The following is a 26,138-nucleotide window of genomic DNA, read 5'->3' as shown; positions in this document are numbered from 1 at the left end:
ATGGTGGAAAGGAGATGCAAGAATCTAGAAATAACCCAAACTCTGGAAGTCAGAGAAGGTATGTCTGATAGAATCAGTGTTGCCGGTGTTTCCTAACAAATGAGAGGTCACCACCTTAACCATATATTTTTTTCTAGAAATTTAGGATCAGTCTGTTGAGAATGTTTGTGTTGCTTGACTTTTCCTCCATGGGAGCATATCTTTAATTTTTAGGATAGTGAATGGGAACATAAAATTCTCTGAACAGAATGTGACACATTGTTTTTATGGTAGACTGAAGTGGTACAAAAAATTAATCACCAATCCAAATTTATTATTAAATTGTTTGACTCTATAGCTTATATGGACAAAGTCAGAATTGGTGAAATATGGGCGAGAACACCACCCCCTCCATCCCCACCTGCTATGAGTAGTATAAATAGAGTAAGAATTGAAGAATTGGGAAAAAGATTAATAACAGTCCAATGGGAATGGCTAACATTTTCTCAAGTGTTTTAGCTTCAGCCTGGAATTCTGAGGGAGAACCCAGAGATTATTCTAGAAAAAGTAAAAAATAAAGGTAAGCCAGAAGAAATGAAGTACATGTTACCCTTAATCCCACTTTTAGGGAAAACTGCTAGAAACTTTTCAGAGTATATAAAACAATGACAAAATAAGATCATGTTTATATTATCTTACACAGTATTTAAGTTGAAATATGAAATTGCAGATACTTGACTATTTTTGACCTACCAAAAATATTGGCAATTTAAAAGCTTTTCACTCAAGGATATGTGGAGAACCTCATTCTTTTTCAACAAATAGGCTACCAAATTTATTTTTTAGTGGATTCAAATACGTTTAGGACCTATGTGAATAAATGTTCTCTAGAGGTTCTGAGTGTCTCAGCTCTTCTCGAAATTGTATTCAGAACCACATGCAGATTTCACAGTAGAGTTCAAATAATTTATGCTATAGGAATACAGTTCATTAGACTTTTACTTAAAAACTCATTCATTATTTTTTCCCTCTTGCAATGAAATAATAGCCATCTTCCTACTGATACACATACCCCTTCATGACTGCAAGCTTGTAATAGACCATCTTCTCAACTGCTGGCATGGGAGGAGTACCCCTAGAGAGAATGCACCTTAAGAATGAGGCATGCAGAGATATCTGGCTCCAACAATGACAATGGCTACAAGCAATGCACTCCACAAACCCCAAACCAACAAACTACAGAACACCAATAAAGCACAGTACAGAATTCACAGATAGTCCATTTCTTTAGTGGATTTGGGTGTAGAATACAGATGGTGGGATCACAAGGGACAGCCTGATCACTGGCTCTGTTGTCATTTGTGGGCTAAGGTCTCCTATGTTTTGTCTTTAAGACTCGAATTCTTAGGGTGTTCAGATTCCCAGAGGAATACATAAGTGTTCATTTGTTTACAACTACTTTATTTCGAACATTTATTTTTCTGTCAAATGCCACCTGAAGCCTGATAGCTGCATCTCCTAAGCTTCTTCTTGTTATTTAGTTTTTTTTTTTCCCCACAGACTGTGATGAGGGCCAGAAATGCCCATCTTTTCTATAGAATGAATGCATTTTCTTTTTCCTTTCAAGAATCCTACAAGAAAATTTCCTCTTTTAATTATTCAGTTTTCGAGCACAGTTTTTTAAACCTGCTCTGCCGTTGTAATCACTTTACATTTGCTTGATCATCTGACTCAACTTTGTTCTCCATTTTTATGTTCAAAATTAGAACATAGAGAAGATTTTAAAAGCACACCAACAAAAGCAAATACACTTTAATGCTACCCTACCCCCACCCTCCAATTCTCACAAGTACAGGTCCTGTAGGGTTAGCTGAACTCTGGGTTTTATTATTTTCCTCTCTCTTTTCTTTCTCTAAAAAAAATGCATGGAAAGTAAAAGTTTATTGGGGGCAAGAGGCTCAATGACAATTTTTCTCTCCAACAAATTAATCTTGCATAACCTGCATTATAAAGGCTATTTTTAAAAAGAGGAGGAAATAATCATTGGAGCCTTATTTGGAACTCTTGTGGGTTTGAGTTCACATTTGCACCAGCCAGAGATTTTCAATTAGCAGTGCCTTAGAAAGCAGGGACCCCTGCCTTTGTCAGTGTCCTGTGGAAGAAGAAGAGCAAATAGATTGGAAATGGTCTTATGGCTCAGGCTCCTGGGAAAATGTAACAGGTGTTACAGCTCAGCTGGGTGTGAGATTTATGAAAAAAGCCCACTCAGACTTTGCCCATAGAATTCTGCTTTCTAGCCAGGGCTTCAAGTAGGAAGAAACTAATGACTTCATTACCATCTCAATTCTGGGAAATGCTTGGTCCAGACCTGAATCATTAAAGGAAAGGTATAGCACTCTGGGTGACCTTGCGAGATCAAAATGTTATTTAGAGCAATTCCATTAGTCAGAGCCATAAACCTGAAAGAACACACCCTTTGGGAATAAGGCTTTGGCCATAAATGAGAAAACAAAAACAAAAACAAAAACAAAAGTCCATACAGAAAAGGAGGGAGAAAGAAGAAGAAGAAAAAAAAAAACCAACCCAGATTCTGTAATCATCATGCCATACTATTTCCCCCAGTCTCTTTGAAAAGCCTCCACTTCCAGCACTTCTTCCCCCTCACTCTTGTTGTGACACATTAAATGGCTCTTGTCGCTTTCCCATTTCCAGTGGATTATAATTGGGGGGTGAGGTAGAAGCCAGGAATGATGTCAAATTTCCAAGCAGAAGAAGGTGAAATAAATCTCTTCAGTCCAAATAGTACTTAATAGTGCTGACAGTAGTACTGCTTAACTGGTAGCAATTAACAGTAAATTTTTTATTAGATAATTGCCTCTTTCATTCATCTGCAGTGGGAAAAATGCAGCACAGGGGAGTCTGTCTCCTGTCCTGTTTATCCCTGCAAACAATCCTGCGTGGTCATTGTGTTGCATTTTTATTTTACATTGCTACTCCGCGGAAAAAGGACTTGGTCAGTGGAAATGCAATTTCAGTAACCTTCTCATGCTGTATTTATCTCTAAATGTCAGTCCCCTGGTGGGGGGGGGGGTGTCCTCCACTCCCATATGACTCATTTTTATTATGCTCCCACATGTTCTGCTTTTCAGAACACCTTTGAGGGGAAAAAAAAAAAGCAAGTCAAAAGATAGATTGTTTATAAGGCCAAAGCTTTGAGGCTGTGAACTTGCTTCAGAAAAGCTGGGTGCTCCTTGCTACACCCCCATCCCTGAGAAAAAGAACTTCATATTTAAGTCACCAATCAGTTTCTCTTATAAAGTGTGTAGTATGTGATGTGGTGGTGCCTTCTTGGTAGAGCTGAGGCCCTCTATGTCCTGGGGGATATGCTGACCTTTGAACCGCAGCTAGTCACCAAGAAAGCATTAGGCTGGATTGTTCTGACTCTATAGGCATTAAAGCCAAATGGGATGACAGCGTTTAAGCAAAGTAATTTGGATGACGGAGGGCAACAAATACTGGTGAGTATAGCAAAATTGCCAATTAAGGGTTGGAATGCTTGATCATCATATACCAAGGTAGGGTCTGCCCATCACTGCAAGTATTAATTAGGGTTGTAATATAATTTGGGGCTTATTGTAGGAACCATGAAGTAGCCTATGTAGTGGTCAAAACAAATTGTTTATGATGTTTGGGCATTATTTCATGATGTTTGGGCTTTAGGTTAGAGATAGAATTTTCCTGAAAGAAATGTTAGACAGTAGAATATATTGCTAAAGAACTATGTCAAAGGAAATCTTGTAGAGATTTATTGGCATACCTGTAACATTCCTCGACTTCCCTTTGAAAATCTTACTTCAATTTCTCTTGTTCAATGTAAACATATATGGATAGGAAGGTATAAGAATCTTACATGAGTGTTACCATTTATAAATTAATTTCACCCACCTCTTCACACCAGTCCTTACAGGTAGAAAAGTGAGGAAACTAAGCTTCGAGAATGTGTTACACTTAAAACCAGATCTCCTGGCATTTGGTCTCGTACCCCTGCATTGCCCTTACTCTTGAGGACAGTCTGGTCTTTGGTCACGTTGGCCATCTATGATTCTGATATCATCTTAAAATACTTAGCACAGTTTCACACAATCTCTAATAAATTCTTTATGATGAAGGTAAGAAAAAAATGCCTTAAAAACAGTTTTACTTACTGTTTTCTTACTTACAGTATTCCTTTAGACCCCGAAGCAGGATTTTAAACTAGAAAGTGGTTAGAGGTTATTATTAAGGGCACCTGAGCATTAGTGATTCATTAAAAAAAAAATCAACAACAACAACAACCCTTAAAGATTCAATGCAGTATATAAATAATAGGACCTTTAGTTTCAATGGCTGAGGAACTAACAGGTAGGGTGGTTAAGGAGGAAAATGTTATAATTGCAAAAGGAAAGTCTGGAAGCTACCCTACTGGGAAGTACACCCTGAAAATGACCATTATTACTTTATCTTCCCTACTTCTGGCTGTAGAAATGAAAATAACCTTGGTGCTCTGTGAACAATCAAGAGCCCTGGGAAATTTGATCTAAAGTCTTTGCTGAGTTAGCAGAAAGCAGTCCCAGGGGTAAACACCCTTGCCTGGGTTGTTAAATCCCCAATGAAGAAAAAAGCTGCAGGAGTTTGGACAACTTTTGAAGCTGCCAAGGGAATTATGTAACTATGGATAAGATACAAATGGGGGAAAAATGCCAGAAAGAAAGAAAGAAAAAAAAGAAAGAAAGAAAGAAAGAAAGAAAGAAAGAAAGAAAGAAAGGAGAAAGAAAGAAAGAAAGAAGAAAGAAAGAAAGAAAGAAAGAAAGAAAGAAAGAAAGAAAGGAAAAAAGAAAGAAAAAGAAAATTTGAACTAGGAAAATAGTAACGCAAAGCTGAGGTAAAATCTGGTTATAATAAGATTAATGAATTAGGGTCCCAACTAAATAACAGTAATAATTGCTGATTCCTAGCCACTGCATTACCACAAGAAAAATAGAGATAAGTAAAATAAATAAGATAGTCCTCCCTACTCTGAGGGAGGTAAATGAAGGTTTGTAAAGCATTAAAAATTGCACAGCACTGTACCAACACAGAGGATTAACTCCTCGTTGTGTATTAGGATGAGCTTCAGATTGGATTTTGCAGATCATCTTGCAAATACTCTGACACTCATCCATGGACTAAGAGACTTGAAGCTTGTCCAAAATGAACGTGCAAGGATTGCAATGTTAACAAGAAGGTCATGAGACATGGGCGCCATTCCTGAGCTTCCTAATGTTTCGGGCCAGTCATGGAACCTTCCTGCTGCATCATAGAGACCACAGATCTGAAATACAGAGTAAGCTGTCCCGGCATGAGGATCACTTGGCCAAATCATAAAAGTGAAAACAGTATCAATATGAGATTCTTGACAATTTTATTTTTGCTAATGATGTGCCATTAAATAGTGGGAAATGATGCTACTGGCCGATTATTGCCTTCTGATTTTTAGAAGTAGGTGTGAGCTTTTTTTTTTTTTTTTTAAGGTATTACTTTATTTTCAGCTGGCATGCTTAATCCAAGTTGGTTTTTATTTTAGAAGTTGGCAGAACCAGGAACTGTGCTATGTTATTACTAGATATTATTTCTCTGTTGGAATTTTGGTGAGATAATATAATGAGTGTTTGCCATTTAGTCCTCCTTTGTGCATATTTTATCCTTACTTGCCAATATTAATGGTAAAACAATAAAATCAAACTGCAGTTTTAGTCTAATATCCATTTTATGTTATTTGACATAACTTTTCTACAGTTAATATTAGCTCAGATAATGAGGCACAAAGATAAGATTACTTGATATTTACATAGTGCCTTTTCCTCTGAGGATTACAAAGTGGAGGTTTAAAAGGCTTATTAAATTTATATTCCTTTGCAGGTGTAGTGCAATATTGTTAATCCTATTTTAGGGATAGGTAGACTGAGGTACAGAAGTTAGGAAGTTGCATCCAATATTTTAGGTCCTCATAATTATTTTAGTTGGTTTCTTAAACAACAAAATTTTTTTTCAGAGTTTTTTTCCATGAATTAAGGGGAAACTAGGTTATTTTTACATGTCTGGTTTTAGATTTTCCATTAAAAAAATTGTGACAAGATGGTAGGAAGAGTGACAAGTCAAAAATCTTTGGAGTAAATAGTCACATTATTAGTTATTAAAAGCCAACAGATGTTTGAGTTTGAATAACCCAATACATTCATATTGTGTGTTGTATCTCACAGGTGCTAAATGTCTCATGAGTGGTTACTTTTGTGGGCAGTACTGATGAATTACATTCAGCAGGAGTTCTGTGTATACTAATTTCTAGGAAATATCACTGTTCCTTGGATATGCCCTCACAAACTGATTTTTATGTTATTTGCTATATGAGAGGCCGTATGTAAAGAGATCACACTGTGCCTGATGAATAGGAAGTGTTAAATATGGTCTTCATGTGTCTTACTAGCGCAATTTCGGATTCTCTTTCCATTCTGAATCTGCTAAGGCCCAGGACTGGAAAACTGAGAGCAGAATTCTAGCCACCCTTGACGAATCCTGTAGTCAATGGGAGTGGGATTGGAAAGACCATTTCTTTGAATTTCTTTCCCCCTAACTCCATTTCTCTTTTCTGCAGCTTGGTGTAAACTGGCCATTTTAATTGCCTCTCTAGACGGTCTCCAGTTGATACATTCTTGGCCTGGTAAGACATTACAAACCCAATACATATCATCAGAAGATGTGAATATATACCCAGTATCTTTAGAAGAAAAATACTTTCCCAAAGCATGGCATGGTGGGGGTCAGAGGAGAGAATTCCATAAAATTTCAATGTAGATTTCATGTACTCTCATTACACTCACAATAAGATAACTATGTGAGGAGAAGATATGGTAATTAGCTTAACTCTAGTAAAAGCTTCACCATTTATATCAAATCATCATGCTGAACATCTTAGATAAATACAATTTTTATTTAAAAACTGGTCATATACAAGAAATCTTTTAAAACTATGAGATTTTCTGTACCCAGTTGTCCTTATTTGCAGATGCAAATATATATACATGGTCTCTATCCGTCCATTTGCTTCCTCTAAGAACTGTGGAGATATTAATATTTCAAATGTTTGTTTGGAAAACTCACCACTTAATTCATGTTTTACCCAAATGAACTAAGTTTTGCTTAAGTGATTTTTTTTGGATTAGCTTTCTAAGATTACTACTGAAATAGTAACCCATTCCTGTGTCTAGATGTGGATCCAGTTCTTCCAGCGTCATTTTCTATGTATGATTATTTGGTGTAGACAGAAGAAAAAGCTGGGAATTAACAAATTCAGAATAACACATTCTAGGAAACAATGAAAAGTCATAATAACGGAAATTCAGCAATATAGATAGAGTCAGTTATAATGGAAGGTTTCCATATTCGAAGAAGACATGCTGAGGTATATGTGAATTAATGTGAGTTTTGCCACGGGCAAAGTTGGCAAAGGCTATCACCTTCTTAGAGCATCCCTTTTGATGATAGAGAGTAGTAAAGAGATAATATCATACCTACTGCAAAACCACACCATGTGTAGAAAAGACCATGTAACTTGCAATAGGGTGCTCTGGCCTACAGTTCTAGCTTTGCACTCACTGGCTCTGTAATCCTGGAAAGATACTTTTTGAACCTTGGAAATATACTTTATTTGAAGTACTATCCTTTATTTTCCCCATCTCTCACTTGGGGAAAATAATTCCTATTTATCTCAAAGGGATTGGGGGAATAAATGTACCATATTGTACTATGATGTACTGATATATCATGTACATGTATATGATGTATCATATAGTAATGTGTTACCATTACTATATGATTTTGGATTCAAACATGAGAAGTAGGTACCAAAAGGTGCAAGGTAATTAATGTTTGCTATCAAATATGGAAAAATGATTTTATTCCAGTATATTTTATAGATTTGCATATTTTAAAAAAGATTTTATTTATTTATTTATGAGAGACACACAGAGAGAGAGAGGCAGAGACATAGGCAGAGAGAGAAGCAGACTCCATGCAGGGAGCCTGATATGGGTCTCGATCCCGGGACTCCAGGATCATGCCCTGAGCTGAAGGCAAACGCTCAACCACTGAGCCACCCAGGTGTCCCTGATTTGCATTTTTTTTCTCACATAGCTTGCAGATTGTTCCATACCTAGTTACCAATAATTGCTTCATCTAGGATGGAAAATTAATATCCTTCAGATTTGCAGATATTTACTTTCCATAAGAGAAAAACAGAATTGGCTCCTGAGAACAGAAAACCATCTGGGGGTAAGAAGTGCTCTTATCGGCCTCACCCCATTAAGCCCCAACTGGTCTCCTGATCAGGGCAACTTGAGAAATGGATACCCCAGTATGTGACAGCATCCATGCATAGAAAGTGAACAATCTTATCCCTAAACTTTTAACCTAAGTAGACTCAACACTGTATTCTAATGTATTTCTAGGTTGTTCTGCTCCATGCCAACTGGTACGTATGAAGGGGCTCATTTGTGTGTGTGGGGGGGGGGGGTGGATAAAATTCTTATCTCTTAACTGAAAATTCTTATGGCATTTTTAAAAGTTTATTTAAATAATCTTCACAGCCAATGAGGGGCTCAAACTCATGACCCCAAGATAAAGACTTGCATGTTCTTCCAACTGAGCCAGCCAGGCATCCCTCTCAAGGCATTTTAAAATGTTCTCTTCTTACTACACTTATCACACATTTCCTTAAATTCTAGTTGTCTAAGCAACTGCCTTTTCATCTACATTAAACTGACTTTATATTATGGAGTCAGACAGTTCTGTCTCTATCACTTGCCAACAGAAGGATCTTGAGCAAATTACTTAAATACCTTGAGCCTGTTTCTTTATCTGTGAAACAGAAATAATATTCCCAAGCTCAAAATGCTGTTGTAAGAATTAGATGGAATAAAGTGTGTAAAATATAGTACCTTTGTCATTTAATAATATCAACTTTTTTTCTTGAAAGCAGCATCATATTTCTATCTTCCTCAGCATCTTAATCATGCAGACTCTCCATAAATGTTTGTTAAATCAAAGAGTGGTGGTGACTTCTAGTGATCCCCATCTGTACAATGATAGTATTCATCTCTTAGTTAAGAAAGGACTACCATGGTGAGACGGTTGCGGTTGCTCTTTGACTGCACCATGGCTTCTAGCTTTACTGACTCCATGGACACTCTAGATTTGACAATCTAGTTTTTACTGAAGACTTCAACAAGCCTGGCACCAGTGAAGCAGACATGGAGGAGAAAGCCACTGTGTCTCTTGGGACTGGAAAACTAAGAAGCAGCAGTGAGAACTCTGAAAATGCCAAGTAAGTGTTGGTCGTGAGGAAAACAAAACACACTCACCCAATGGCATTGACTGCAGCGCCATCTGAAATAAACATCTGACATAGGCTAAACTCAAGTTTGTTTACATAATCCCAGCACTGGACTCACTATCCACCGTTCAATAAGCACCAAATCCTTCCTCTAAAAGCATGGTCCTTCTAACACCATTCAAGAAAGAGGGTACAAATTTGGAGATTCCATAAATTTCATAAGACTCAGGACTGTCTCAAGATTGGTCTTGTAAAACAGGAATCCCTGCTTTAGAGTTTTGGAGAGCTCATTCTTAAAATTCATGGAAACTGGTGGAGGTAAATCCATCAAAGTCTTTTGCAAAGTAATCAACACACTTTCTCCAAATTTTCATATGAAGCCTAAAGAGACAAAAATGAAATCACAGTGGTAGAGCTCACTTTGTGGGTAGAAAGTGTGGAATAGAGAATGAGATGTGAAGGTTATGTGAAAAGCATGCATGCTCATATATGTCCCATTGCCCAACTGACTTCATAAAGCTTCTCTGACCTTTGGCTTCTATTTTCCCTTCTCCAAACAAAATACTTGTAAAATCTCAGGAATCCCTTCAATAGAGAACCACAATTGTCCTTAATAAAAACTACAGTAGAAGAATAATGGGAATATATGATGCCTGCTGTGATCTGACACTATAGACCTTGGTTTGAGTTTTGGATAGGTCATTAAGGTAGTCAGATTAATGGAGAAAAGGAGAACCATCAATGTAGAGCATTTGATTCCAAGTGGAATGTTCTAGCGTTATGATACCGCAGTCATTCTCACCATCTTTAAATAGAACCAAAACTTACTCTCAGTGAATGGTTAGCATTCTTCTCAGAATGATCAATGGTGTGTGATTAAAACAGTTGTACAGGCCGTTGCTTCCATACTCACTTAGGGAAGAACAGAGTACCCTAAAGGGAAGTCAGAGGACCTATAGGGCACAGTGTCCCAACTTTGAAGCCAGGATCCAAGTACTAACTGTCTCTATTTGATCATCTTTTAAAACTAGCTTAACTACCCAATGAATGCCCCGATCTGTTTATTTTTTTCATCAGAGCCTCAATTGTAGAATCATCTCAGCTGAAGTGTCTAATGTCTAAGAATGTCTTTTCTTTCTTTCTTTTTTATTTCTTTTCCTATTTCAAATTCTGCATAAGATCTTCTCTAGTTTCTTAACCTGTCTGCCTTATATGGCCTCATCAGCCAAGGACAGGTCCTACTGAGAGCCTCTGACTTTAGGATACTTCCTATGTTCCAGCCTCCCATTCTCATGGCTAGTTCGCCTTCTTCTAGGGGAAACCTCTCTATATTCTTGCAGCAAGTGCATGGTCCTCCTGCTAGACTTGGGTCCATTTCTCTTTGGGTGCAGAGAAACATACTTTCAATTTTGAAAAGCTAAGTGCTGGTATTCCCTCCTCTATCCCAGAGGCCTACATCTACTAGAAGCTAAGTGATTGAAGTTCTTGGGAGGCCAGGGAAAACCTGCATCTAGGTATGACATGAGTCCATTGGCAAGATTTTTTTTTTTAAGATTTTATGTATTTACTCATGAGAGATACAGAGAGAGAGGCAGAGACACAGGCAAAGAGAGAGAGAGGCAGGCTCCATGCAGGGAGCCTGACGTGGGTCTCGATCTCGGGTCTCCAAGATGACACCCTGGGCTGAAGGCAAGCGCCAAACTGCTGAGCCACCCAGGGGTCCCCATTGGCAAGAGTTTTATAAGGTAGCAGCCACAAGAGAAATGATGGGGAATCATTACGGCAGTTTGTGATTCTGTGAAGTTGTTTGGCATCCTGAGCTTTATGCCTGATAATTATTGATCTTTTCATTTCCTTTGAATGATTATGCAAAGTATATCTTTTGAGATAGCTGAAATAACATGAAACTGCTACATATTTTAGCGATAATACTAAAATTTTAAAAAATAAATATCATAATAAATGTATTCTTAATATCAATTAACTAACAATAGGACTCACTATTAACTAGCAATACATCTTTTAATTTCTTATAATAATTAACATTTACCACTTGCTTGCCTTGTACTGTAGTAAGAACATCACACACAGTAACTCATTTAATATTCATAATAAGCCCTTGTGGCTATTATTTTTACTTTCTTTTCCAGATTAGGAAACCGAAGTGTATACAGTTGAAACAAAATGACCAAGATCTTGCCCTCATGAAAGTTGACGAGTGGGGTACCAAATTGAGGCATTACAATTCCAGAGCTTGTCCTCTGAATCTCTGGGTGACTGATAAGCAGGCAGCAATTCCAAAAGGGTGATTTCTGTACTAAGGAAATTTATAGGGCACCCCGGGTGGCTCAGTGGTTTAGTGCCTGCCTTCAGCCCAGAGCCTGATCCTGAAGATCCAGGATCGAGTCCCATGTTGGGCTCCCTGCATGGAGCCTGCTTCTCCCTCCCTCTGTGTCTCTGCCTCTCTCTCTCTCTGTGTGTGTCTCTCATAAATAAATAAATAAATAAAATCTTTAAAAAAATAAAGAAATTTATACCACACAAAATACAGAGAGATGGGAAAAAGGAAGTCTATGCCTTTGTGACTTGTGTGCCTATAATCTTTCCTCCCATGGTTTTACTGAGATATAGTTGACATATAACATGTGTACAACATCATGATTTGATATATGCACAATGATTATTGTGAAATAAAGTATACATTGCAAAATGACTACCACGATAAGTTTGATTCATATCTATCATCTCACACCATTGCATTTTTTTTCTTGTGATAAGAAATTTTAAGTCCTACTCTTTTAGCAGCTTTCAAATACACTAAACAGCATTGTAACTATAGTCTGTGCTGTACATTAATTAAGCTGTAATTAATAAGTCTAGAACTTATTTATCTTACAACTGAAAGCTTGTACCTTCTGACTATCTTTACCGCTTTCCCCCACCCCAAAACCCCCACCTCTGGCAACCACCAATTTACCCTCTCTTTCTATGAATTTAGTTTTCTTAGATTTCACATATAAGTAAGATATTACAGTATTTGTCTTTCTCAGACTTATCTCACTTAGCATAATGACCTCAAGGTCCACACATGTCCCAAATAGTACCATTTTCAGCATTTTCTTCTATAGCTGAGTAATATTCTTACATATGAGAATAAGTGATATTTATATACATATGTATATATGAGTATATAGTATATGTATATCACATTTTCTTTATTCATTTATCCATCAATTGAAACCTACTATTTCCATGTTTCGGCTATTGTAAATGATGTTGAAATGAACATGGTGATGCAGATATCTCTTTGAAAGAGTGATTTCATCTCCTTTGGGTGTATTCCTAGAAGAGGAATTGGTGGATCATATGGTATTTCTATTTTTAGTTGTTTTTTTTTTTTTGAGGAAATTCCATACTGTTTTTCAGAGCGGCTGCACCAATTTACATTACACCAACGTGCACAATTGTTCCCTTTTATCCACATCCTTGCCAATACTTATTATCACTTATATTTTGATAATGGCCGTTCTAACAGGTGTGAAGTGATATCTCTCGGTGGTTTTGATTTGTATTCCCTTGATAATTAGGATGTGAGCCCATTTTCATGTATCTGTTGGGTATTAGGATGTCTTCTTTGAAAAAAAACAAAAAGGATGTCTTCTTTGGAAAAAATGTCTATTCAGATACCCATCCCATGTTTTAATAGATTTTTTTTTACTATGGAGTTGTATGAATTCTTTATATATCTTGAATATTAACTCCCTACACCTTATCAGATACATGATTTGCAAATATTTGCTTTCATTTGGTAGATTTCCTTTTCATCTTGACGGTTTCCTTTGCCGTGCAGAAGCTTTTTAGTTTGATGTAGTCCCTCTTGTTTATTTTTACTTTTGTCATCTTTTGCTTTGGGTGTCAAATCCACAAAGTCATCTCCAAGGAGCTTGCCACCTATGTGTTCTTATAGGAATTTTATGGTTTTCAATTTTCTTTTACTCATACAGGAGTTTCAGAACTCTGGGGTTGAGAAGTCCATATTACTGAAGGAATGATTCATTACAGATCTCTACTCCTGGTGATCCTTGGGTGGCTCAGCGGTTTAGCGCCTGCCTTTGGCTCAGGGCGTGATCCTGGAGACCTGGGATCTAGTCCCGCATCGGGCTTCCTGCATGGAGCCTGCTTCTCCCTCTGCCTGTGTTTCTGCCTCTGTGTCTCTCATGAATAAATAAAATGTTAAAAAACAACAACAACAAATCTTTACTCCTCATCATATCGGGATATTTAAGTACAGTGTCACTTGAATGAGAACATAATGTCATTTACATGAACTGCCACGTGATCACTCCGCCCCACACTGGGCCATAGTGCTCTGAGAAGCAGATCATGAAATGTATATGTAGAAGAGGGCAGGGAATCCAAACCGGGGCAGAAGTACACTTAGGTGACTAAAGCAACAATATCAGGTGGCAAAGGAAAAGAACCTGAGCAGTGAGAATATGTTTGGAGACCTTGAACACATCCTGGAATCTTAAAATTCCTATTTGCTTGGAGGAAGGGATTGTTTTGAAGAACAGAAAACTGGCTTTCTTTTTGATTCTGCATATACAAAGACACTTCCTGAAGAGCGTGTTTACTCCTTTCACTTTCTCCTCAATTTGCAGATGAAGATGATTTTTTTCTTAGATATGTAATTTTGAATTAACACCACCTGTCCTCACCCCAAATTGGTTTCCGTTTTTCCCTGTATCCTCTAAATACCTCCACTAATATATCCCACCATGTATAATGACATACTAAAAATAGGTTTGTGCTCTATTTGGAAAGCATGATCCTAAAAATTTTAATTACATCTGATTGTGTTGTTACCAGGTCACATCCTCCTTTTGTGTGACACTTAGATGTTGGAGGGGAGAATGTGTGTCATCTAGAGAGGAAGAGCTGATATGTACAGCTGTAGACCCTCAGCACAAATCAGATCCTGAACCTGAGCAGTAGGAATATTCTGGTTGGACACAAAATTGGAGAAAAAACATTGATCAAAATGACAAAATTACAAATGTGTATTTCTAGTCTATCTTAAGTAAATTTTCATGGCTTACAACTGTTATCTAATTTTTATGTATTCCGAAGTGGTTGGATTTCAGGTTAGAAGAAGTAACTATATTCCCTTTCAAAATTTCCAGAATAACAGATCACCAGCTATCTATAATGTATGTATATATATATGTATGCGTATGCGTGTATTATGTGTAATCACTTACCCTCTTTTCCCAGTCCTGGACTCAGGAAGAAATGTTTTTAGAGAAAGGAAAAGGAATTCAAAGAAAAAATCCTTTGAATTCCAGCAAGAATTTGATTTAATATGAAGCAGAAAGGCCATTTAATATTTTTTTTGAATTTGATATGATTGTCACGAAGCCACTGTTTAGTAAATGCAAAAATTCTACCTACTTTGATTTTGCATATTTGTTCATTGTCTTTAGATGGAAACTGAGGTAGAAGTTTGAATGGGATTTGAACACTGGCTATTCAACATATACTGTGTTTTCTTGCTCATTAGTTCATGCATGTGAATAGAAAGCTAGTCACTTTCCACAACATGTGGTCACACTGATATTCCATTGTGTATATTACACTTGTGGAAGCCTTTTTAAAACTCTCAGCAGGGCAGTCTGGGTGGCTCAGCGGTTCAGTGCCTGCCTTCGGCCCAGGGCGTGATCCTGGAGACCCAGGATCGAGTCCCACATTGGGCTCCCTGCATGGAGCCTGCTTCTCCTTCTGCCTGTGTCTCTGCCTCTCTCTCTCTCTGTGTCTCTCATGAATAAATGCATAAAATCTTTTTAAAAAATAAAAAATAAAGCTCTCAGCAGTTTGAAAGCACATGTCCATATTTTCAAAATTGGTATGATTTCTTCTACTTAATAATACCCTGATCACTGATCACTTTAATTTTCTTTTGGTACTCAAAAGAAACTCTTCATAAAAAAAGCATCCAAATGAAAACAAAATGAAACAAGACCAGAAATGATTATATAAGAGAAAAAAAAAACATATGCTGAGCATTTTTACAAAAATAATAAACATGTCTCTGTTAAGAGATTCATTATAATAAAGTAACTTTCTTTTTCCCCTTCACCTACCGAGACATTAGCAGTTTGGGACTCCTGAATTATATTACATTTGATAACTTCCTATTGCATTAGTGAATTTCCATTTGGTTATAAAAATTTCCTGATAAAGCCCCATTATTTCTATGGCTATGAGGCAAAGTATAATCTGATTATGTAGCTACTTTTATTATAACTGTGGCTAACGTGATAATATACACCATATTATTACAGAAATGCTCTGTGATGTTTTCTCTTTTGAAAAAGGGCAGATAGGCTCACAGAAAGAATAACAGGAGAGACAAGGAAGATTTGAACAGGTCAACAAAGTGTGCCCCTAAAAAGCGTGTTGGCTACACAGTTACATAATGCAATTTATTCCCCCAAGAAAGTGAAGCAAACAGGGGCTGTTTTTTTTTTTTTTTTCTCACAAGTCGAGAAGACACACAGTGTCTGAAATTAGAAAACACCTCTCCGTTATGTCCAGGAAAATACCTGTCATGAACAATGAAGGAGTAGACGATGATGATTAGCTCATTGGACCAGACTTATATCATTTAGACTGAGTTCACCACTAAGCCATTTAATTCCAATATATTTGTTGAGTACCTACTAAGTACTATCAAGTACCTACTAAGTACCTATCAAGTACCATGATAGATAATGGTTACAATGGAGAAAACATCCCTATCATTAAGCAGTGTGTATATTTTAATAATTACAACACAACATAAGGAGCGTTGTGTAAATTAATTACAATGCAATATTACAAGTGCTATAAAAGAGATATTGACAAGGTGTCTTGAAGGTTGAACAGGAGTTCCAGGGGGATGAGACAGTCAGGAGTGTGCTGAGCAGAAGGTGGTGCTTGATAGGTGTGTGTGCAAAGGCACTGGGAGGTGGTGGTGGGGTGATAGGTTAAGGCCAGATGTGAAGGATATGACATGCTCTGAAAAATATTCTGGACTTTATTCCATGGGTTGGATTGAAGAAGTGGTCCCCAAAGATGAGGGAGGTGGTCCAAAAAGGAAGAGCAGTAGTAAATCAAATTTGAGTTTTGGAGAGATGCTCCTGTGAACCCATGTATAGGATGGACGGAAACAATGAACAGGTGGAAAGAGGAAAAGCAGAGGGGAAATTTGCAAATCTGAACTAAGGTTATAAACCAGCTTTGAGGCGGACAGATTTGCTATATGTCTGAACTAAAATCAGTTGAGTGTGTGAGGGAAAAATGGGATTCCAGGGGACTGACCTGAGTAACTACATAATTAATTGGCCTCTTTAACTGATAAAGGAAAACCTTGGGCTCATGGATGTCCTTTGGCTGGATGACTTTCAAGATCACTTCCAGAATATCCAGCTGAACTTGCTCAGGAGGCTGCTCAGATATATGCCTGTGGAGCTCAGGAATGCTACTGAACTTCTGAGTTATCAGTGGATCTGTGGCAGTTAAAGTTTGGGGAATGAGAGAAATAACTGAAGGAAGAAATAGACAAAAAAAAGACAGGAGAGCTGAGGATGAAGCTCTGGGAACACTAATCTCTAGGGCACAAGGGGAAGAACTAGGGAGGGAGACTAAGCTGTGGTCAGAGCAGGAGGACGAGAGAGAGGAAGAAAAGGTAAAGTGGTAGACTGGGGAAGAGAGTCTCCAGATGGAAGGATCCCACTATGTCAGAGACCCATAGGAAGTAAAGAAAAGTAAAGATGGAAAGTCCTCAAGATGAGTGTTTGAGAGGAACCAGAGAAAGTGGATTGGTAGGCAAAAGGGTGGTAAGAGGTAGAATCGAGGTGAGCAAAGTTTGTAAGTGGCAAGAACTGAGCTAGTTTGTATACTGATAAAGAGCAACGAGTGCAGAGAATGTGTAATACAGGCATTGACCTTGGAGTTGGAGAAGGATAGGTACTGATGTGGAGGTAAAGTGGAGAGGAGGTACCTGATGGGGTTCACACATGGAACGTATCTTTCCTCTCTGTGAGACCAGGCTAGTCATTCAATCTGCTTATATATGAAAGTTGGTTGTTAGTTCAATCCGCTTATATGTGAAAGTCTTTGTGGCCACAGACTTATCACCCCAGACTAATCATCGAATGTATATCATTGTTCATAACAATTCCTAAGTGAGGACAATGGCAAGATTAGTACAAACCCACCAGCAATAACAACAACAAAATCCAAAACCAAAATCCTTTAATGTATACCATATTGTGAGTTAGCAGTATTGTATCATCTTAGTGTACAAGAGATAAAAACTGGGTGGTAAAAGTTGAATCAGCAGATAACCTCATTACTTGTAGCTTATTCTACCCAAACTTTAGCGAAAAGAAGCAAATCATAAATAAACATGCTCCTACCAAGTTCATGGAAATATACCTTGTAAAATTTCCTTTCCTACATTCCCACTCTGTATACATAAGTCCTAGAAAGATATTGTGAGATGTTATTGAACATTTCCTGAAGCACTGAAAAATACTGAATCATTAAGAAAAGATCAAATTGTGTTTAATTTCCTACATAGTAAGGAAAGAAGACGTAGGCATTTAAAGATTTTCAGCAAAGCTGGAATACAAAAATATTCATTTTGTTGACCTCAGGTTAAGCAGAAAATAAAATTTACCAGAACCTCTCATTTCTCTCCTTCTCTGAGCACTCCAGTTAATTTAAATTTTGTACATGGAAACAGTGATTACCCAGAGTTTTAAAATTTAATCTTATTTATTTATTTGAGAGAGAGCATGAGCAGAGGGGAGGAGGCAGAGAGAGAGGGAGAAGCAGACTCCCTGCTGAGCAGGTATCCTGACATGGGGCTCGATCCCAGGACCTTGAGATCATGACCTGAGCTGAAGGCAGCGCTTAACCAGCTGAGCCACCCAGGTGTCCCCAGAGTTGTTTTTTATTCTACTATTCTATTATAGAGGAGTTATACATGGTCACTGGTATGAAATGTCTTAAGTATAAAGTGCAGATGAGTTTTCACTCCTGAACATGAATCTTTTTGTCTTATCCAATTTACAGAGAATTATTGAAGCTATTCCAGTGGAGGCATTCAGTCATTCTATACCAGTGGCACATACGTCATTTTCACCTGTTGGGACTTTTCCTTAGGAAACCAGTGTGCCTAATTCCAGAAAGCAAATCCTGCCATGATTGTGCCACTGTTTTTGCTCAGAGTTGTAAGATTGGTCTGGTTGAAATTTTTGTTTAAGTTCAGACCTTGGATGCATCGTGGCAAACAAATAATTTGGAGAAAAAATACTCAACTTGCAAGTGAATATTATTTTATTAATTTGGATATTACTTTTCACTTATATCAGTTGGCAAATTTGGGTATTTTGCTCTATTGCGGGATGATTTCCAGGTTAAAAAAAAAAGTATGATCTTGAGGCCATATAATATATTGAAAAGACTATAAGCTTTGGTTCCAAGCAGTTATGTGTACGAGTAGCTAAACCTCTTGAAATTTTGTCTGCCTAATTCGTAAAACTGGTATAATACGTTATCTACATCATGGGATTATTCCATGGATTGCTATTAATTATATGTAAAATACCAGCCACATAGCACACAATATTTAATAAATGTTAGATATTATTTTTATATGTTAGCTCTTTTTTAACAATTTAAATTCAGTTAGCCAACATAAAGTACATGCTTCATTTCAGATATAGTGTGCAACGACCTATCAGTTGCATATAACACCCAGTGCTCATCACGTCACATGCCCTCCTTAATGCCCATCAACCAATTATCCTTTCCCCCCACCCACCTCCCCACTATCATCCCTGTTTGTTTCCTATAGTTAAGAGTCTCTCATGGTTTTTCTCCCTCCCTGATGACTTACATTCAGTTTTCCCTACCTTACCCTGTGATCCTCTGCACTGTTTCTTGTATTCCACATATGAGTGAAACCATATGATAATTGTATTTCTCTGATTGACTTATTTCACTCAGCATAATACCCTCCAGTTCCAACCATGTTGATGTAAATGGTAAGTTTTCATCCTTTCTGATTGCTGAGTTATATTACATATATATATAATGAAATATTATATATTATATTATATTTTATATATATCACATTTTCTTTATCCTTTCATCTGTCAATGGATATCTTGGTTCTTTCCACAGTTTGGCTATTGTGGACATTGTTGCTATGAACATTGGGGTGCAGGTGCCCCTTCATTTCACTACATTTGTACCTTTAGGGTAAATACCTAGTAGCACAATTGCTGGGTCGTAGGGTAGCTCTATTTTTAACTTCTTGAGGAACCTCCATACTCATTCCACAGTGGCTGTACCAGTTTGCATTGCCACCAACAGTGTAGGTGGGTTCACCTTTCTCTGCATCTTCGGCGATATTTGTTGTTTTCTGTCTTGTTAATTTTGGCCATTCTGACTGGTGTAAGGTGGTATCTCGTTGTGATTTTGATTTGTATTTCCCTGATGCCAAGGGATATGGAGCATTCTTTTTCATGTCTCTGTTGGCCATTTGTATGTCTTCTTTGAGGAAATGTCTGTTCATGTCTTTGGCCCATTTCTTGACTAGATTATTTGTTTTTGGGGTGTTGAGTTAGCTCTCAATGGACCATTCACAATCACAAAAACTTTCTGATTTACAAGAGGAATAATATTTTGGGTCAAATATATTAGAATTTGGATATGTTTTTCTCTGTGGAAATGGAATTTTGCAAGTTATCGTTCATAGACCGTGTTTCTCGTTCTGGTTTCCTACCTGTTGTATGATGTTGACAAGTCTTTAATCTGGTTGGACCTCAAAGTTCTTACCTATAATATCTAAGATGAACTTCAAGGGCACTTTCAGATTTGAAATGCTATATTTGTGTACTTTAAAAAAAAAGATTTTATTTATTTATTCATGAGAGGCACACACACACACACACACACAGAGGCAGAGACATAGGCTCCATGCAGGGAGCCCGATGTGGACTTGATCCCGGGTCTCCAGGATCACACCCCAGGCTGAAGGTGGTGCTAAACCGCTGAGCCACCCAGGGTGCCCTGCTTGTATACTTTTTGTATTGAGCCTATATTTTCCAGTTTGGGGCTATCTTTGAGTATTTCCTTCAGCTATCAAAATATCTTCCATCATTAATTTTTTTCTCTCTGTGATCAGCAATCATCCCATTTCCCATAGCAATCATTCTTGAGAGGGTTGTCTCTACCTCATCATTTTATATTCTGACTCTCTCCACTTGAGCGTCTGTCCATACGTTTCTCTGAATTCACCCTTCTTAAGGTCAGCAGTACTCTTCACCTTGCCAAATCCTTTGGCCAATTCTCCATCTTCACATTACTCATGTGATCTAGTTAACTGTTCTCTCCTTCTGAACCCAACTATTTCTCTAATCTCCCATGCACCATACTTGCTTAATATCTTCCCTTGCTTGCTGGACACATCCCCTGCTGGTTTTTGTTCTCCTCTCAGTCTCTGAAGTAATGTGTCTAAGAGAAATACAACAGGAGCCACACAGATAATTTTAAAGTTCCTAATATTTAATTTTCCCATTAAAGAAAGTAAAAATAAACAGGTGAAATCAATTTTAAGAATATATTTTATTTAACCTAGTATACCCAAAATATTATTTCGGTAAATAATCTATATAAATAATTAATGAGATGCTTTGCATTCTTCACAATTTGGTATTTTATACTTAATATGGACTAGGCTCGGGCAGCCCGGGTGGCTCAGCAGTTTAGCGCCGCCTTCAGCCCAGGGTGTGATCCTGGAGACCCGGAATCGAGTACCATGTCGGGCACCTGCATGGAGCCTGCTTCTCCCTTTGCCTGTGTCTCTGCCTTTCTCTCTCTCTTTCTCTCTCTCTCTATGTCTCTAATGAATAAATAAATAAAATCTTAAAAAAAATATGGACTTGGCTCAAAAGCCACATATAGCTACCATATTGGCCAAGGCAACAGTATATGTGTTGGAGAAGCCCAGGGCTCAGTCCTGGAGGCTTTTCTGTCCTCTGTGTCAGTTCTTCTAGGTGACCCAGGTGAGCATATATTATCTCTATTCTGATTTAATCATTAGTAAGTATTTATTGGGTACCTAATATCTGATAAGCTACTGTGTTCTTTGTACTAAAGGTTCCAATAGTGTACAAAGCTGTCATAAATCCCCACCTAATAGAGCCTGTTTCTGAGAAAGAGAGAGCAGACAATAAACAAAATAGCTGTGTTAACTTCATTGCCCAATAGGAGGTAGAAGTGCTGGGGCACAGAAGAGGAGTGCAGAAAGATGGGAAGTGGAGTTGGAGAAGCAGAGAAGGGGCCCAATGATGCAGGGGTGTTGGTGTACTAGTCAAATGAGCTTGGCTCTACTATGTTGAGATAGGGAGCCACTAGAAGGCTTTAAACTGAAGAACACAGGATATGGCTCAAATTGTGAAGATGGTTTTGGCTGCTGTTTTGAGAATATATGGTAGAAGATCAGAGAGAAACAATGTGGCCAGTAATCTAATGTTGAATAACCCAGGCTGAAGATGACAGAGGCTTTGATCTTTTCCAGGGCTAGTGATGAGCAGGTATCTGAGCCTAAAAGAAGAGGTTCAGGCCAGATGGACAGATACGGGAGTCATCCACACATACCTACATTTTTCCATTAGGGGAGCAGCCACTTGCCACCTAGAGCTATTTAAATTTAAATTAATTAAAACAAAAGAAAAATGATGCCCCAGTTGCACTAGCTTAGCCTTATTTCAAGTGCTTGATATCTACAGGTGCTGAGCGGCTACTGCTTTGGACAGTGCCCACACAGACCATTTCCATAGTTGCAGAAAGTTTTATTGGGCCACATTGATACATTTAGAGTTCTGTCCTACTAGTCTCTCAAATCAACCGCCTGCTAGATGCCTCCACAGAAAAATTGGATTATTATCTTATTAATATATACCAAATAAGTGTTGTATACAAAACACGGTGAGTGTTTTTGAGTCCAGTCTTCAGCAACCTGGCTTCCCATTTATCCCAGCCTGTTCTGACTTCATTTTTGTCCTCCAAGTAAATGGAATCACCTTCTATACTACTGTCCCCACTTTGAGGTCATTCCCCATTCCTATATTTCTCTCCCCACCACCTCTGTCACTTTCAATCCATTAACAGGTTAATCTGCTTCCCCTCCAAGACCTATCCTGACTATGACCACCTCTTAGCATCTCTACTTTTATCATATCATTCTTTGCCGGACAATTAAAATATCTTCAAAATTAGTGTTTTTCAAGTCTTACTGTGCATTAGAATCATGTGGGAGTTTAAGATCAGAACAAAGCAAGGGAAAAAAAATGCCTGGGCGCTACTCCATGCCCACAGGTGGGGCTTGGCTTTGTAAAAGCTTCACAGGTGCAGCCAGGCTAAGGCTCCGCTTTCACCCCATCCTCCTCCACCACTTTCCATTGTCCATTCTTGCACAGAGGAGCCAGAGTGACCTTTCTAAACAATAAATCAGATCATGTCATTCCCTCACTTGAAACTTTCTCATGGTTTCTCATTGCTCTGAGAAGAACTGGAAGCTCCAGACCCTACAAAATCTGGCCCTGCTTGTTTCTCCAGCCTGCTTTTGGCGGGCTGACCCCCATCGTTATTTCCTCTGAGAGGTGCTCTGTCCATTTCATGATAACTGGCCTTTTGCTCTTCCGCCAGCACCTGTCCCAGTCACTCTCCTTCCCAATTCCCTGGCTTCTTGTCTTGATGGAATGTATTGCTGTCTACAGTGATCGTATTTATTACTTCCCTGATCTGTTGTCTATCTCCGTAACTAGAACACAAGCTCCATGAGAGCAAGGAACTTTACTTTTACCTGTTACCTCTGGCACTTAGAACAGAACCTGGCAACGAATTAAGGTTTTTGAGTGTCCCCTACATTTCCCTCATTTAATGCATATTTTTAAAGATCCATTTTAGGGTCTTCAGAGAAAAGACAATGAGAGCTACGATGATGATGAAGATGATGATACTGTACCTAGGAACGGCTCTAATTTATAGAGAGCTTACTATGTGCCAGCCTATGTTTATTCAATCCTGACAATAGCCCTCTGAGGTGGAGAGAATACACCCATTTTACAGATAAGAACATTGGGATTTCAAAAAAACTAACTCGATTAGGACCATCAAGGTAGTAAGTGTGGAAAGACAGGACTGGAACCTGGGTCTGTCTGAGGCCAAGGTCCTGACTCCACAAACAAACAAACAAACAAACAAACTTGCAGCCATTTAATAAATACTTATGAAGTAAATAGAACACATGGTAACTGGCACATGTTGGGAAGTTGTCAAACACTGATATTTAGTTTGTGACCAGGGAAAACAAAAACCTTCGTGTTCCATCGTGATACCCGTGGGGTCACTGCTGCCTCCTTTTTTTGCCCAGTGGGGGACTCCAGTGCTGTCCCACATTCCTCTTTTTGCTAGTTATTTGTGCAACATGCAGTTCTAGCCTAAAGAATTCCATCTCCTAGCAGCTACCAGGGTTACTTGCAGCCTCAATGATCTTCTTTTGAGAGAGGGAAAAATCCCCTAACTTTGTAACACAGCCCAGCGATGCATGAGAAGCCTTTGTCAAACCCTAGGCAGGGGGAGAAGGAAAATAAAAATACCGTTCTCCTCTGGAATGTCTCCTAGGACTAGTGGGGGAAAAAAATGCTAATTCTGACAACAGTAAAATCATTTAAAAACCAAAGCACCTTTGAATTATATCAGAAATGAAATTAAAAATGAGAAGCGTCGAAAGCAAATAATTATGTTCTTCGATTCTCTCAGCCTCTTAACCCCGCCACCCGCACTGCACCCCCAGCCTCCCAGCCTCCCACCCCCAGCTCTGTTCATCGGGCTTACGACGCCCTGGATAACTCTCCCAGGACTGATTTCCCCGTGAGTCAGTGTAGACATGCTTTGTGTTCAGGTTGCACGAAGAGGTGGAGGGATGCCTGGCTTTTCTTTATTCGCCCAGAATAGGCTGATGGGAAGTCGGAGCCTGCCTTCCTCTCTTGAAACAACCCCCACGGTGCAGTGTTTTTATTTTTAATTACTCCGCAATGAACGTGCATCCGTGGGCTCGCGCTGCTCGCCTTTGCCCGGACGGGCCGCCGCGGGCGCTCCACGGTGCTGCGGCGCCCCGGGCCCGGGGGTCCGCGCGGGGGGGACCCGGCCGGTGGGTCGCGGGCCTGCGCGGCCGCGGGGCGGGGTGCGGGGCGGGGTGCGGGGGTGCGGGGGGTGCGGGGCGGGGTGCGGGGCGCGGGTGCTGGGCCCAGATGGCCGGCCAGCCCCGCGCGGGGACACTTTCTCAGGCTTTCAAAAAGAGCACTTTCTTTCCTGCCTAATATTTAGCTCCTTCAAATGCAAATGGAGAGGTTTCGCTCCAAGGTTAGCATAACAATTATGGGAAAGCTTTAAATCTGATGCGTTTGTTTACACGATGAAAGGCGGGCAGGATCCGAGAGCTGGAGGCCCCGGCTTCTCAGCAACTATTTTCTCACTAGTGAGCTGCAAGTCAATTTGGGATCACAAAGAAAACCAATTTATGTGACGGCGCGGGCTAATTTTGGAGGGAGTTCGACATTGTGGCCGATGTGCGGGATTTCTCTTTCTTCCTTCCTTTCTCTCCTTTCTTTCTTCCTTCCTTTCTCTCCTTTCTTTCTTTCTTTCTTTCTTTCTTTCTTTCTTTCTTTCTTTCTTTCTTCTTTCTTTCTTTCTTTCTTTCTTTCTTTCTTCTTTCTTTCTTTCTTTCTTTCTTTTTCTTTCTTTCTTTCTTTCTTTCTTCTTTTCTTTCTTTCTTCTTTTCTTTCTTTTTTTTCCCCTTCTTTTTCTTTCTTTCTTAAATGACCACCGCTAACATAGTGATTCCCCCCCCTCTTTTTCATGGTGAAGTTTGGGTGAGGTAATTGATGTTGGTGATGGGGAGGAAGGTCTTTATCACGCAGACGATGGGAACGGGGATGGGGTTGCTGCAGGTACAGGCTTTTCCAGGGGCGCGGTGGGGTGTGGGCCTAGCATGCATGAAAATATCCTTTAGTTTGCTTTCGTTTAGAAGTTCATTTTCTTTAAAAAAGAAAAAAAAAGAAAAAGAAAAAGAAAAAAAAAGAAAGAAAGAAAAAAAGAGACTTTTTTTTTTTTTTTAGGTTTTTCTTTTTTGGACTCGGCTTAGACTTCTTTTTTTTTTTCTTTGTCTTTTCTTTTTTGTTTTTGTATTTATTTACTTTTTGGTATTTCGATAAGGAGTTCTGGGTGTTAAACACCATTGATTAGTCTGGGTACCAGACTAAGATTTAGGGGTATGACATTTCTCACTATAAATCCATTAATTTCCAGACATTGACAGTGAGGATGAGCCTGGGCCCATTGGAGGTGACCCAGATCTACCAGGAGGGAAGGCCTGCTGATGAGCAAGAAGGAAATCTCAGGTCTTTCTTTCTTTCTCTCTCTACTTTCCTTCCTTCCTTCCTTCCTCCCTCCCTCCCTCCTTCTCTCTCTTTTCTTTTCTTTTCTTTTCTCTCTTTCTTTTCTTTTCTTTCTTTCTTTCTTCTTTCTTTCTTTCTTTCTTCTTTTTTCTTTCTTCTTTCTTTTCTTTTCTTTTCTTCTTTTCTTTTCTTTTCTTTTTTTTCTTTTTCTTTTTTCTTCGTCTTTTTTACCCTTA

At 38.7% G+C, this 26,138-nt stretch overlaps 1 long non-coding RNA gene across 13 annotated transcripts in view; it reads left to right on the top strand.

Moving 5' to 3' along the window:
- LOC112657565 (uncharacterized) overlaps positions 1–26,138 on the top strand; it is a 319,254-nt gene that overhangs the window by 72,538 nt on the left and 220,578 nt on the right. For 11 of the 13 annotated variants that reach the window (XR_007408364.1, XR_007408363.1, XR_007408372.1 and 8 more), the window contains 3 exons: positions 6,650–6,715; positions 8,502–8,524; positions 9,032–9,376. This is a non-coding gene — a long non-coding RNA (uncharacterized LOC112657565). The remainder of the gene's footprint in view (positions 1–6,649; positions 6,716–8,501; positions 8,525–9,031; positions 9,377–26,138) is intronic. The other 2 variants (XR_003135109.3, XR_007408374.1) reach the window with 2 other exon arrangements.

Source organism: Canis lupus, chromosome 35 (assembly GCF_003254725.2).
Source record: "Canis lupus dingo isolate Sandy chromosome 35, ASM325472v2, whole genome shotgun sequence".
Taxonomy (NCBI): Eukaryota; Metazoa; Chordata; class Mammalia; order Carnivora; family Canidae; genus Canis; species Canis lupus.
Note: the sequence above shows the minus strand (reverse complement) of the source record. Positions and strands in the feature narration are given on the sequence as shown.